Here is a 13760-nt window from a genome sequence, read left to right as displayed (position 1 = left end):
AGGCATGTTAAACTAAATATAAATTTGGAAGCTATTTTGGAGATGCTGGCTCAGTGGCAACATTCTCATCGTGCAGGAGACCTAGCAGTACCTATAGGACAGGCTTAATTTGTTAGGGAGCTATAATCTGTGGCCTCTGACCAAGAATTGTCACTGCTCAGTGTGCAGCAGCAGCAAAGAAAGCAAATAGAATGCTAGGAATTATTAGGAGAGGAATGGAGAATAAAACAATATCATAATGCCTCTGTATCACTCCGTGGTGCGACCTCATCTTGAGGTCTGGATACCACATCTCAAAAGAGATGTAGCAGGATTAGAAAAGATACAGAGAAGGGCAACCAAAATGATAAAGGGGATGGAACAATTCCCCTATGAGGAAAGGTTAAAAAGGTTAGCACTCCGGTCTGGAGAAGAGACGGCTGAGGGGAGATATAATAGATGTCTGTAAAATGATGAGTGGAACGTTAATCAGTTGTTTATTCTTTCAAAGAGTACAAAGACTAGGGAACACACAATGAAGTTACTAGGTGATGCATTTAAATCTAATAAGAGAAAAATATATTTTTTAATCTATGCATAATTAAGCTCTGGAATTCATTGCCAGAGGATCTGGTGGAAGCTATTAGTGTAGCTGTGTTTATAAAAAAAAAAAAAAAAAAGGTTTGGACAAGTTTCCAGAGGGAAAAGTCCATAAACCCTTATTAAGCTGGAGTTGCAGAAATCCCCATCTTATCCATGGGATAAGCAGCATGGAATCTATCTACCCCTTAGGGTCCTGCCAGGTCCTTGTGACCTGGATTGGCCACTGTTGGAGACAGGATGCTGGGCTTGATGCACTTTTGATCTGACCCACAAAACTTATGTACTTATGTAGAATAGATGGCAGAAGGGAGAACTCTGAAGGATTATGGTTGAGAGAGCCTCAGGAAGCTAGAAGAAATTTCAGAGGAAAAACTAAAATGATTTTAGGGAAGATTCATGTGAAATTGAGCTCATCTCCATTGAATGTATACAGTTTAAAATGTTATGCAGTTGAGACTCATCACCAGCTTTCTTACACATCTCTTAAGATTGAGAGATTTCTTGCTGAGAAGGGAAGGGGGCAGTTCTACTGAGTGAGACACTGAGGACTTGTAAAATCCGTGGCACCCCTGCCTCCTCTTGTGAATTTTCCTGTTTGAAAAGAAAGGAAGGGTTGGGGCGGTGATGGAGACTAGACCAAAAATATTACTAACATTTATAGGATCTAGTCTGCTGCCCAGGCACAGTTGAGCAGCAACGTGTGCTCTTTGTATAACAGGCTGTAGAAAAGGTAAATAGCAGGGTATGAATGGCAGCTGTTGTAGAAGGTGGTAAAGTGCTTTCAGGAGTGGAATTTATAATGGCAGATCCTTTTCTGTTATTACATGAATGTTGAATATGCAGTGATGGAGCCCTTCAGTGCTCAGTACCGCTGGCCTGTGTGAAAGAGAGTTGCAAGATCATGATGTTATAACAGTAATACCAGGATTGATGGTGCATAATATGAGCATGATAAAATGGCTAGTATCCTGTGAATGGTATCCCTTTGTGTAGGATACATTTATATCCTTAACTCGGCTGTGGAGAACACAGAAGTTGAGGATATGGAGAATGTATTGTGTAGAAGGGAACAAGTTATTTGGATTTATTTTTTTCTCTGAGGACAAGCAGGATGGTAGTCCAAACACATAGGTAACATCAGATGGTACCCCATTGTGGAAAACATGTCAAGGTTTCTAGAACTTTGACTAGGCATACTGAGCCATGCCCTCTACCACGCGTCCAAGTGGGTTCCCTCTCCAGTCTCTTTTTCGGCAGAACTGTAATCCTTGCGGTGTGAGTGAGCTCATTTTGGATAATTTGGGCATTGTGGAAAACTTTAATTTTCTCACACTTTTCGTGGTTTTTCATTGTTGGGTCACTGGATCCCTCTGTGCCCTCCTGTAGCATTTCCTAGTCAGAGTTTTTGGCAATTCTTGTAAGTTTCCTTTCGCAGATGATGCCTTGTGGCGGCAGTGCATCGGTGCCCACAGACTATCAACGCCCCGCCACCATCGCCTTTGGTTTGTACCCCTTTAGTTTCGTCTGTCATGGCCACATCCGGTTTTCCGTGATGCAGATCCACGAGATGTGTCCTCTGCCTGGGGGCATAGCATGACATCCGGGGTTGCCGATTATGCACTCAGATGACCCAGAAGGGACATCGGCTTTGACTTAACAAGATGGAGCAGCTTTTCGGGTCGAGGAAGTCAGAGCCATCAGCATCAGAGGACAAGGAGCCGCACCGATGGACATCAGGGCATTGGCGGGACTGTCAGTTCTATTGATGCTGCTAGCAGGGGCGCCAGAGACAGACCATCATCAGTCTCCTCCAGGCCGAGGACATTGGGTTCCTTGTCATCGTCCGCAGCATCGGGGAAAGACCGGGCTGAGCAATGAGGGAAGCTGAAGAAGCATCTGCACTGGTCCCCATTGATGCATGGGGATGCACCGGCTTTTGCTGCGATCTATCCAAAATGACCCTGTGCCAAAGAGTGCCAATCCTCCATCAATGGCAGAGGTCCTCGTTGGTCTCCACCAGTCCTTATGCCAGTCACAGATTCACCTTGTGGGTCCCAAAAGGATTTGGCCACTCCTCCATCCTCCCAGTCAGTGTTGGCATCGGCAGCGTTTGAGGAGGAGCTGGAGCGCCGAGTCCAACTAGCGGGCGACTGGGTGCTGCAGAGCTTTGGTCCTGTGGCACAGACAGCACCAGACCCGGTGCCGCCCGTCCTCGTACCGCATCTGAAGAAGCTGTGTGCTCATTGGTGCGTTACCAACCCTGCTGGAATCTGCCCGGGACAGTATTGGTGTCCAGCAGGACACTGAGGCCTCCCCCTACCGATATGGTGGTCATTGCTGGCTTCTCTGAGGAGGAAGCTCCACCAAGGCAGGCAAGGTTGCCAAGGCCTACAGCTCTTTGGCCAGTTCTACCGGTGCCTGTACCCCTGGACGAAGGCCATGCACCTAGGAACCCATCTGTGGCTTACAGTGAGGATGAGGTACTCTATAACCCCTGGGGGGAGGACGCTTTGGCGTCATCCTCTGAAGGCTCAGAGGGTCTTCCTGGACCCTTATGGGTCTAACCCAGTATGGGTTAGACCCTTGGTCTAACCCATACTGGGTTAGACCAAGGGTCCATCAAGCCAAGTATGCTGTTTCCAACGGTGGCCAATCCAAGTCACAAGTATCTGGCAAGTACCCAAACACTAGATAATGCTCAAGCTACTATTGCTTATTAATTAATAGCAGTTTATGGATTTTTCCTCTAGGAAATTATCCAAACCTTTTTTAAACCCAGTTACACTAACTGCTGTAACCACATCCTCTGGCAATGAATTCCAGAGCTTAACTATGTGCTGAGCGAAAAAGAATTGTCTTCAATTTGTTTTAAATGAGCTACTTGCCAACTTCATATAGTGCCCCCTAGTCCTATTATCTGAGAAAGTAAATAACCAATTTACATTAACTTGTTCATGATTTTGAAGACTATCATATCCCCCCTCAGTCATCTCTTCCCCAAACTGTACAGCCCTAACTTCCTTACTTTCCTCAAAGGGCAGCTGTTCAATGCCACTTATTTCGGTTGCCCTTCTCTGCACTTTTCTTCAGTGTAACCATATCTTTTTTGAGTTGTGACGACCAGAATTGCACTCATTATCCCAGGACAAGCAGGATGCTAGTCCTCACATATGGGTGACATCGGTAATGGAGCCCTATGTACGGAAAACTTCTGTAAAAGTTTCTATGAAACTTTTGACTGGCACCAGAGTGCCTACTGAGCATGCCCAGCATGTCATGATATTCCCTGCCACAGGGGTCTCCCTTTAGTCTTCTTTTTTCCGCGAAGCAATTAGCCTCGCGGTTATCAGGAGTCCTGTGGGATTCTCCACATATTTTCCTTACGGAAAGCTTTAAAAAACTTCAAACGCAGAGGGTCTCCCTTAGTTTGATCATCGCGGTGAGTTTTTCCCGTTCTCGCGGTTCCGTGCCGTTTTTTGACTAAAAACAAAATTTACCTGAGCCTTAGGCCGTCGACGGCTGCCCGGCCACAAAATGGCTACAGGTTTTAAAAAATGTCCGAAATGCGCGAGAAATATGTCTATTACAGACCCTCACCAAGACTGTGTACTTTGCCTTGGTGAAGGTCATGATGTAAAAAATTGTCCCTTATGCGCTACGATGACCTCGAAAGGTCGACGTCTACGGATGGACAAGATGGAGCAATTATTCAAAATTCAACTGATTACTGCTCCATCTACTTCCACACAATCGTCTCCGGCTGGGGCGATTAGGAAAGTGGTCTTGAAGAAACGTCACTCCGGTGACTCGGGAGACGCTCCTTTTTCCTCCCCCTCACCATCGTCCAGAGCGTCCACATCGAGTAGCGAAAAAGGGCGCGAAAAAGATAAACATCGCCATCGGCATCGCAGGCCGCAACCAGCAACCATCGCTCCGATACCCGGCGAGCCATCGGCGGAAGACGGGGCACCGAGTAAGAAAGCCCGGCTCCAAAGTAAGGCTTCCGAGCCACCGACAGGCCAACCCTCGCCGATTCCGGCGGAAGGAATCGTACCTCCTCAGGGCCCTGAGGTCGTACTACTGTCGCCACCACCGCCTCCCCCCATGGGTGCTCTGTTCACATCATCCATGCGGGCGGAACTTGACAGTTACATACGTCAAGCGGTTAAGGATGCCTTTATCGAGGCGATGCCACGGCCTGCCACTCCGGTTCTGCCATCGACACCGGTCATAGGAGGATCTCCGGTTCCATCACAGATTCCTTCACTACCGATGCCAAGGAAATCACCGCTCTCCTCGATGGCGCCGATTCCATTGCCGGTTCTACCTAGGCCGCAGCCACCGGATTCAGCATTGCCGATTCCCCGAGTACCATCGATTCCACCACGGCCATCGATCCCGATGGCACCTTCGATGCCTTCTCAAGAGTCCATTTTTCAACCATTGATGGACAAGCTGGACTCATTAATACATTGCTTCTCATCTCTACCACATCCTATAGATGTAGATGACAGTCAAGAGCCAATACCAGGTCCTTCGGGTGTCCCACCACCCCTCAGACCTCAGACTCCACTTTCTGAAATGCCAACTAAGCCTACTAGGCCGTTGGAGCTCCCTCTGGATGATAGTGACGAAGAATTCTCCTCGGATGAAGACCTCCTTTCTGAGCCTTCTCCTCCAGAAGATAGAAGAAAGTCACCACCGGAGGATCTCTCTTTCTCCAACTTTATTAAGGAGATGTCTCAAACAATTCCCTTTTCTCTCATCTCTGAAGTGGACAGCAGACAAAAAACCTTGGAGGTGCTTCAATTCGTAGACCCTCCCAAGGAAATTCTTGCTATTCCTGTTCATGAAGTTTTACAAGAACTTATGTACAGGATATGGGAACACCCTGGGTCGGTGGCAGCTGTTAATAAGCGGGCGGATGCCACTTACCTAGTACAACCCATCCCGGGGTTCCAAAAAACTCAACTACCGCATCAGTCAGTGGTGGTCGAGTCGGCCCAAAAGAAGGCCAAAAGATTAAAGCAACATGCCTCCATACCTCCTGGAAAGGATAATAGGTTCTTGGACAATCTTGGTCGAAAAATCTTCCAAGCTGCTATGCTGGTAGCTAGAATAAATTCATACCAGCTTTTTATGAACCAGTACCAGCGTGACCTATGGAAGCAAGTTGAATCCCTGTCTCAGCAGTTACCTGACCATCTTCAGGAAGGTTTTCAAAACCTAGTACATAAGGGCCTAGAGGCGGGGAAACACGAGGTTCGGGCCACGTATGATTCATTCGAGACAACCTCCAGATTGTCTGCAGCTGGAATAACGGCGAGAAGATGGGCCTGGCTTAAATCATCAGAGCTCAGACCAGAAGTACAGGAGCGCTTGGCGGACCTGCCTTGCTTAGGAGAGAACCTCTTTGGCGATAAGGTCAAGGAGGCAGTAGCCACCATCAAGGACCATACAGAAACCCTCAAACAGCTTTCTCAGCTGCCACAAGAGGTACATCAACCTTCTAGGAGGCCTCCAAGAAGGGAACAAAGAAAGCCATATTACCGCCCTAGGCGGTATTATCCGCCAGTAGCCAGGCCCAGACAACAAAGACCTGCTCAACGGCCTCAGCCTCGCCAAAGACCTGCTAGGCCTCAACAACCTCCGCCTGCGGCGTCCACTTCCGGATTTTGAAGTTCAACCAGAGGGCATGAGTCATTATCAAAATCCCTATCCACAAGTACCGGTTGGAGGCCGAGTTGCTCACCATCTTCAAACTTGGACCTCCATCACTACAGACCAATGGGTACTCTCAATCATATCTCAGGGGTACCACTTGGACTTCCTCACTGTACCAAAAGACAATCCCCCTATTCCGTCTTGGACAGTGTCTCATCATTACACAATCCTGCAAGCAGAATTATCTACCCTCCTGACTGCCAGGGCCATCGAAAGAGTTCCCAGGCCTCAGTGGGGCACAGGATTCTACTCCCGATATTTCCTCATTCCAAAGAAAACCGGGGGTCTACGTCCTATCCTGGACCTAAGAAATCTCAACAAATTTTTAAAGAAGGAAAAATTCAGGATGGTGTCCTTAGGCACCATGCTACCTCTTCTTCAAAAAGGAGATTGGCTCTGCTCTCTGGATCTTCAAGACGCTTACGCTCACATTCCCATATTTCCACCTCATCGACAGTTCCTACGATTTCTGGTACAAGGTCAACACTTCCAATACAGGGTGCTACCTTTCGGCCTTGCCTCAGCACCTCGAGTGTTCACAAAGTGTCTAGCAGTAGCGGTGGCACATCTTCACAAGCAACAAGTACATGTGTTCCCCTACTTGGACGATTGGCTCATCAAGAGTCATACACAGAGCGGAGCTGTCACTTCTCTCCATCTCACAATAAGATTGCTTCACTCCTTGGGATTTCTCATCAATTACGACAAATCCCATCTCACACCATCTCACCAGTTGCAGTTCATAGGTGCAGATCTCAACACCATCACAGCAAAGGCTTTTCTTCCGAAAGACCGGGCTCAATCGCTCGTTCTCCTAGTACATTCTATTCGCAATCAATATACAGTCACAGCTCATCAGTGCCTCATCCTACTCGGACACATGGCCTCAACAGTTCACGTCACTCCCATGGCCAGACTGACCATGCGACTAATGCAATGGACACTCAAATCTCAATGGATTCAAGCCATTCAACCACTGTCCACTCACATCCAGATAACACCAGAGCTGAAGTATTCCCTTCTCTGGTGGACATCACCACTCAACTTGCTCAAAGGCCTACCTTTTCAACAACCAGTTTCACAAGTGACTTTAACTACAGATGCGTCCACCTTGGGATGGGGAGCGCACATTGCTCATCTGAAAACACAGGGCAAGTGGACAAAGCAAGAAGCTTCCTTTCAGATAAATTTCCTGGAGCTTCGAGCTATACGCTATGCTCTATATGCATTCAAGGACTGCCTTTCACACAAGACTGTTCTGATCCAAACGGACAATACAGTAGCCATGTGGTACATCAACAAACAGGGTGGTACGGGCTCGTACCTCCTTTGCCAGGAAGCGGCTCAAATATGGGACTGGGCCCTAGCACACTCAATTCTACTACGGGCCACCTACCTAGCAGGCATCCACAACACAGTAGCGGATCGCCTCAGCCGTCACTTTCAACCACACGAGTGGTCCCTCGACCCAGCGTTAGCAATCAAGATATTTCAACGCTGGGGTCAACCAACAATAGATCTCTTTGCGTCACATCTGAACTACAAAGTGAACAATTACTGCTCTCTCCTCTTCCGGCAGAACAGCTTACCAAAGGACGCGTTTGCCCGCCATTGGAACTCAGGCCTGTTATACGCGTATCCACCAATACCGCTCATAACCAAAACCTTAGTAAAGCTACAACAGGACAAGGGGACAATGATACTCATAGCCCCATATTGGCCTCGACAAGTATGGTTCCCCACACTGCTAGATCTCTCAGTCAGGGATCCCATTCGCCTGGGAGTAGCTCCCAATCTCATAACTCAGGAACAGGGTCAGTTGCGCCATCCCAACCTTCAATCCCTGTCCCTGACAGCATGGATGTTGAAAGCCTGATCTTACAACCATTCAACCTTTCAACTAATATATCTCAGGTACTTATAGCTGCACGTAAACCTTCCACTAGAAAGAATTATTCCTACAAATGGAAAAGGTTTACTTTATGGTGCACTCAGAAAGATTTAGATCCTTTCACTTGCCCCACTACCTCGCTACTAGATTACCTTTACCATCTCTCAGACTCTGGTCTTAAGACGTCATCTGTAAGGGTACACTTAAGTGCAATCTCAGCTTATCATAACAAGCTAGGAGATACATCGATCTCCACGCAGCCTCTCGTCAGTAAATTCATGAGAGGCCTAACTCACATTAAACCTCCAATTCATTCCCCAAGCATTCAATGGGACCTGAACGTAGTTTTAACCAAGCTTATGCGTTCTCCATTTGAACCCATAAATACCTGTGACCTTAAATTCCTTACTTGGAAAACGGTATTTCTTATAGCCATTACATCAGCTAGAAGGGTCAGTGAACTGCAGGCCCTAGTAACTTACGAACCCTTCACGAAGTTCCTTCATGACAGAGTAGTCCTCCGTACACATCCAAAATTCCTTCCTAAGGTTGTCACGGAATTTCATTTAAACCAAACCATAGTTTTACCTACATTTTTTCCTAGGCCTCACTCTCACCAGGGAGAGAGAGCCTTACACACTTTGGACTGTAAGCGTGCGTTATCTTTCTATTTAAACCGCACTGCAGCCCAAAGAAAATCAAATCAGCTGTTTGTGTCCTATGATCCAAACAAACCAGGTAAAGCAGTGGGTAAGCATACTCTGTCAACCTGGCTAGCAGATTGCATACAATTTTGTTATGAAAAAGCAGGCCTTACTCTCCAAGGGCGAGTAAACGCACATTCAGTCAGAGCAATGTCAACCTCAGTAGCACACCTTCGCTCTGTACCTATTCTGGACATTTGTAAAGCAGCAACATGGAGTTCTCTTCACACCTTTGCAGCTCACTACTGTCTAGACAAAGAGGGAAGACAAGATTCAGCATATGGACAATCTGTCTTAAAGAACTTGTTTCCAGTTTAACCCCAACTCCTTCTTCATCCAACCTGCTGGGATTTCGACTGATTCATTCCAATAACAATACCTTACAGTCGTTTCAGCACCGAATGAATCAGCCTCTAGCTCGCTAATCACCCATATGTGAGGACTAGCATCCTGCTTGTCCTGGGATAAAGCAAAATTGCTTACCTTGTAATAGGTGTTATCCCAGGACAGCAGGATGTAGTCCTCACGAAACCCACCCGCCACCCCGCGGAGTTGGGTCCGATACGTTTTATTGTTTTATTTTTGGCTAACGCTATTTGCTACAAACAAAGACTAAAGGGAGACCCCTGTGGCAGGGAATATCATGACATGCTGGGCATGCTCAGTAGGCACTCTGGTGCCAGTCAAAAGTTTCATAGAAACTTTTACAGAAGTTTTCCGTACATAGGGCTCCATTACCGATGTCACCCATATGTGAGGACTACATCCTGCTGTCCTGGGATAACACCTATTACAAGGTAAGCAATTTTGCTGTATTCAAGGTGAAGTCTCACCATAGAGCGATACAGATCATTATGACATCCACAGTTTCATTTGCCATTCCTAACATTGTTTTCTTTTTTGACCATCAGAGTACATGGAACCGACAGTTTCAATGTATTATCCACTGTGATGCCTAGATCTCTTTCCTGGGTGGTAACTCCTAAGATAGAACCTAACATCGTGTAACTACAGCAAGGGTTATTTTTCCCTATATGCATCACCTTGCTCTTGCACACTTTAAATTTCATCTGCCATTTGGAAGCCCAATCTTCCAGTCTCACAAGGTCCTCCTGCAATTTATCACGACTCGTTTGAAATTTAACTACTCTTCATAATTTTGTCATCCACAAATTTGATCACCTCACTGCTGTGTCCCATTAAACCATGTCTAGCTAAATTTTCTCACTACATGTCACCCATGACTCCCCTCAAACCTTCCCTATAATGACGCATTCCATGACACTCCTAACCAGTGAAACCTAATTATAATCTAATCATGCTAAGAGACAATTAACACTTAAAATGTAAAATAGGAAATGTTATCAATGTTAAATGTTATTTTACTGTTAGTAAAGCACAATCTTTATCTGTTACCAATGTACAAAATTATGATTTACTGTAATATGTTATACCTGTAAACCGGAGTGAAGGCTTGTACCAAACTTCGGTATATAAAAGCACACAAAAAAATAAATAAATTTTGTGATTTTTTTTTTTTTTTCCCCTTTCCATTATTTTGCCCAGCACTGAAGTCAGGCTCACCGGTCTATAGTTTCCCAGATCATCCCTGGAGCCCTTTTTAAATATGCTACATTGGCCACCTTTCAGTCTTCAGGTGCAACAGATAATTTTAATTGCAATAGGTCTTAAATTTAATTTTAGAGTTCTTTCAGAACCCTGGGGTATATACCCATCTGGTCCAGGTGATTTACTACTCTTCAGTTTGTCAATCAGGCCTAGCATATTTTCCAGGTTCACCGTAATTTGGTTCTTCCGAACATCCTCTTCAGTAAACACTGCAGCAAATAATTAATTTAGTCTTTCCGCGATGCCCTTATCTTCCCCTAAGTGCCCCTTTCATCCCCTCAGTCATCTATCTAATGGTCTAACTGACTCCCTCACAGGCTTTCTGCTTCGGATATGTGTTAAAACATTTTTATTATGAGTTTTTGCCTCTATGGCCAACTTCTTTTCAAATTCTTTCCTAGCCTGTGTTATCAGTGTCTTATATTTATCTTGCCAATGCTTCTGCTTTATCCTATTTTCTTCTGATGTATCCTTTTTTTCCAATTTTTTGAATTAAGATCTTCTTGCTAATATACTCTTTCCTCTTCACTTTTTATCCATGCTGTCAAACTACTTTCCTTTCACCTTTTTTTTTTTTTTTTTTAATGCTTGGAATACATCTGGACTGCGCTTCTAAGATGGTTTTGGGTTGTTTTTTTTTAAACAATGTCCACACCTGTTGCATGCTCTTAACCTTTGTAGCTGCACTTTTCATTTATTTTTTAAACAATTTCTCTCATTTTATCAAAAATGCTCCCTTTTGAAAGTTTAGTGCTAGAGCCATGGATTTACTTACTGTCCCCCTTCCAGCCATTAATTCAAATTTGTTCATATTATGATCACTATTGCCAAGTGGCTCCACCACCATTATCTCTCTCATCAAATCCTGCACTCCACTGAGAATTAGATATAAATTTGTTCCCTCTCAATGGCTCCTGAATCAATTTCTCCATAAAACTGTCACTTATTCCATTCAGGAACTCGCTTTCTCTAGCATGTCCTGATGTTACATTTACCCAGTCAGTATTGGGGTAATTGAAATCTCCCATTATTAATGAACTATCAATTTAGTGAGCTTCCCTAATTTCTCTTAGCATTTCACTGTCCGCTCATCATTTTGCCAGGTGGGTGGTAGTATACTCCTATTGCTATACTCTTCCCCAACACACAAGGGATTTCTACCTATAAAGATTTGATTGTGCATTTAGTCTCTTGCAGAATCTTTATCCTGTTGTACTCTCTGCCATCACAGACAGAGCACCACCTCACCACCAAGTTGCTCCTCTCTATCATTGCAATATAATTTGTACCCTAGTATAGCATTATCCCATTGGTATCCTCTTTCCACCATGTCTCGGAGATGCCAATTAAGTCTGTCATTCACTGCTATACATTTCCCCCCCTCCCTCCCCCAATCTTCTTTTGTTTTGTATTAACTTTCTGCTTTTCAGTTGACAGGGATAAACTGGAATCTTTTAGCTCAGGTGAGTTTTTAATTATAGACACATGGACTACTTTTCTTATTATTGGAACCTCTCTGTTGGGAAGCCCTAACTAACACGTTTGCAATGCGTGCATGAGCAAACGTCTCATGCACGCATTGAGACATTTGCTCTGCCTGCCTTTTGGGACCTGCGTGTGAAACAGGGGACATTTCAGAGAATGCTAAACTGGAGGTTCTGGATTTAAGCTAAGAACCTAAATTTGGCTTCCAGAACCTCCCTCTTGCATTTTCCTATGTCGTTGGTGCCCACATGTACCACGACAGCCTGCTCCTCCCCAGCACTGTCTAAAATCCTATCTAGGTGATGCTTGAGGTCCACCACCTTCGCACCAGGTAGGCATGTTAGTAGGCGATCCTCACACCCACCAGCCACCCAGCTGTCTACATTCCTAATAATCACCAATTATGACTTCCGACCTAACCCTTCCCTCCTGGGCAGTAGCCCTGAGAGAGATTCTTGGTGTGAGAGGACTGTGCATCACCTGGAGAGCAGGTCCTTGCAACACGATCATTTCCTACTGCACCAGGTTGATGCTTTCCGTGGAAGGAGACCATACTCCTTCAAGGCAGCACACTGCTGCCAGACTGGAGTTGGGACTTGGCTACTATGTCCCTGAAGGTCTCATCTATATACCTGTCTGCCTCAGCACCTTCAGGTCTGCCACTCTAGCCTCCAGAGATTGGACTCGTTCTGAGATAGGAGCTCTTTGCACTGGATGCACACATACCACCTCTCACTGGAGGGTAAAAAAAAATCATAAATGTGACACTCAATGCAAAAGACTGGGAGGCTACCCCCCCCCCCCCCCCCCCTTGTTGCTGAACTGCTGACTTCATCTTAATTTTGTTGAGTTCCTAGTTAAGTTTAGGTTGCTATGGGAGTAAGAATGCATACAATTAGGTCCTTTAAATGTATTAGTGTATTCACTATTTATCTTGTAGTGACCTACAAGGGGATGATTAAACTATTGATAAGGGATGGGAAATATCTGAATTTAAGTTAAAAGGCTGATCACCATACATAAAACTTCTTCCACTTCAGTCCATAGGACTTTCTAGTGAAAGGCTTTCTAGAAGCCACCAGAACCCGAGACACATCCTCAAAGATCAAACGACTGCAGGATTAACCTCTCATCATCCAGGCTGGGAACGACAGGGCCTGGAGGTTGGGATGCCGCAGTCTACCCTGATCTTGTGTGATGAGATCTGGAAGTCCCCAGACTGATTTGTCTCCAGATGGATACCTCCCACAGGAGTGGAAACCAGACTTTCCCTGTACGTACCAGGATCAGTCCAGGACACCTGGGTTGTGACTCCGCACCAGTAGATGGAGACAGACTAAAACTTGTGGGCGGAGCCATATATGCCCCTGTGCCAGTTACAGCCCCTCAGTCTTACTCTGTCTCCAGTAGATGGTGCAGGTCCAGTCACAGCCCTGCCTGATCTGATTTTGGTGGTTAGTCAGTTTTTGGTTTTTTGGGGCTATTTTGTTAGGCCTGATTGTTTTTGTCGACGGTATTCTTGGCAAATTGGGTTTTGTTTTTTAATTTTAGTCCCGGGTGCCCTGCCTCCCGGGGGGGTTGAGAGGTCCTGAGGGGACTACCCTCCCCCGGTTGAGGCCGCTGCCAGGGTTGAGGACCCGGCTGAGCTAGTGGCAGCGTCAGGGGTGACACCGGGGAGCCCGGTTCACTCACCCCTGCAGGAAAAGGGCTTCAGAACCAAGGACAGCTGTAAGCTTTGTTTAAAA

At 45.8% G+C, this 13760-nt stretch overlaps 1 protein-coding gene across 6 annotated transcripts in view; it reads left to right on the top strand.

Moving 5' to 3' along the window:
* Positions 1–13760, top strand: part of DAZAP1 (DAZ associated protein 1) — a 167749-nt gene that overhangs the window by 49302 nt on the left and 104687 nt on the right. The gene's annotated exons all lie outside the window — the stretch shown is intronic.

This window comes from Rhinatrema bivittatum, chromosome 8 (assembly GCF_901001135.1).
Source record: "Rhinatrema bivittatum chromosome 8, aRhiBiv1.1, whole genome shotgun sequence".
NCBI lineage: Eukaryota > Metazoa > Chordata > Amphibia > Gymnophiona > Rhinatrematidae > Rhinatrema > Rhinatrema bivittatum.
Note: the sequence above shows the minus strand (reverse complement) of the source record. Positions and strands in the feature narration are given on the sequence as shown.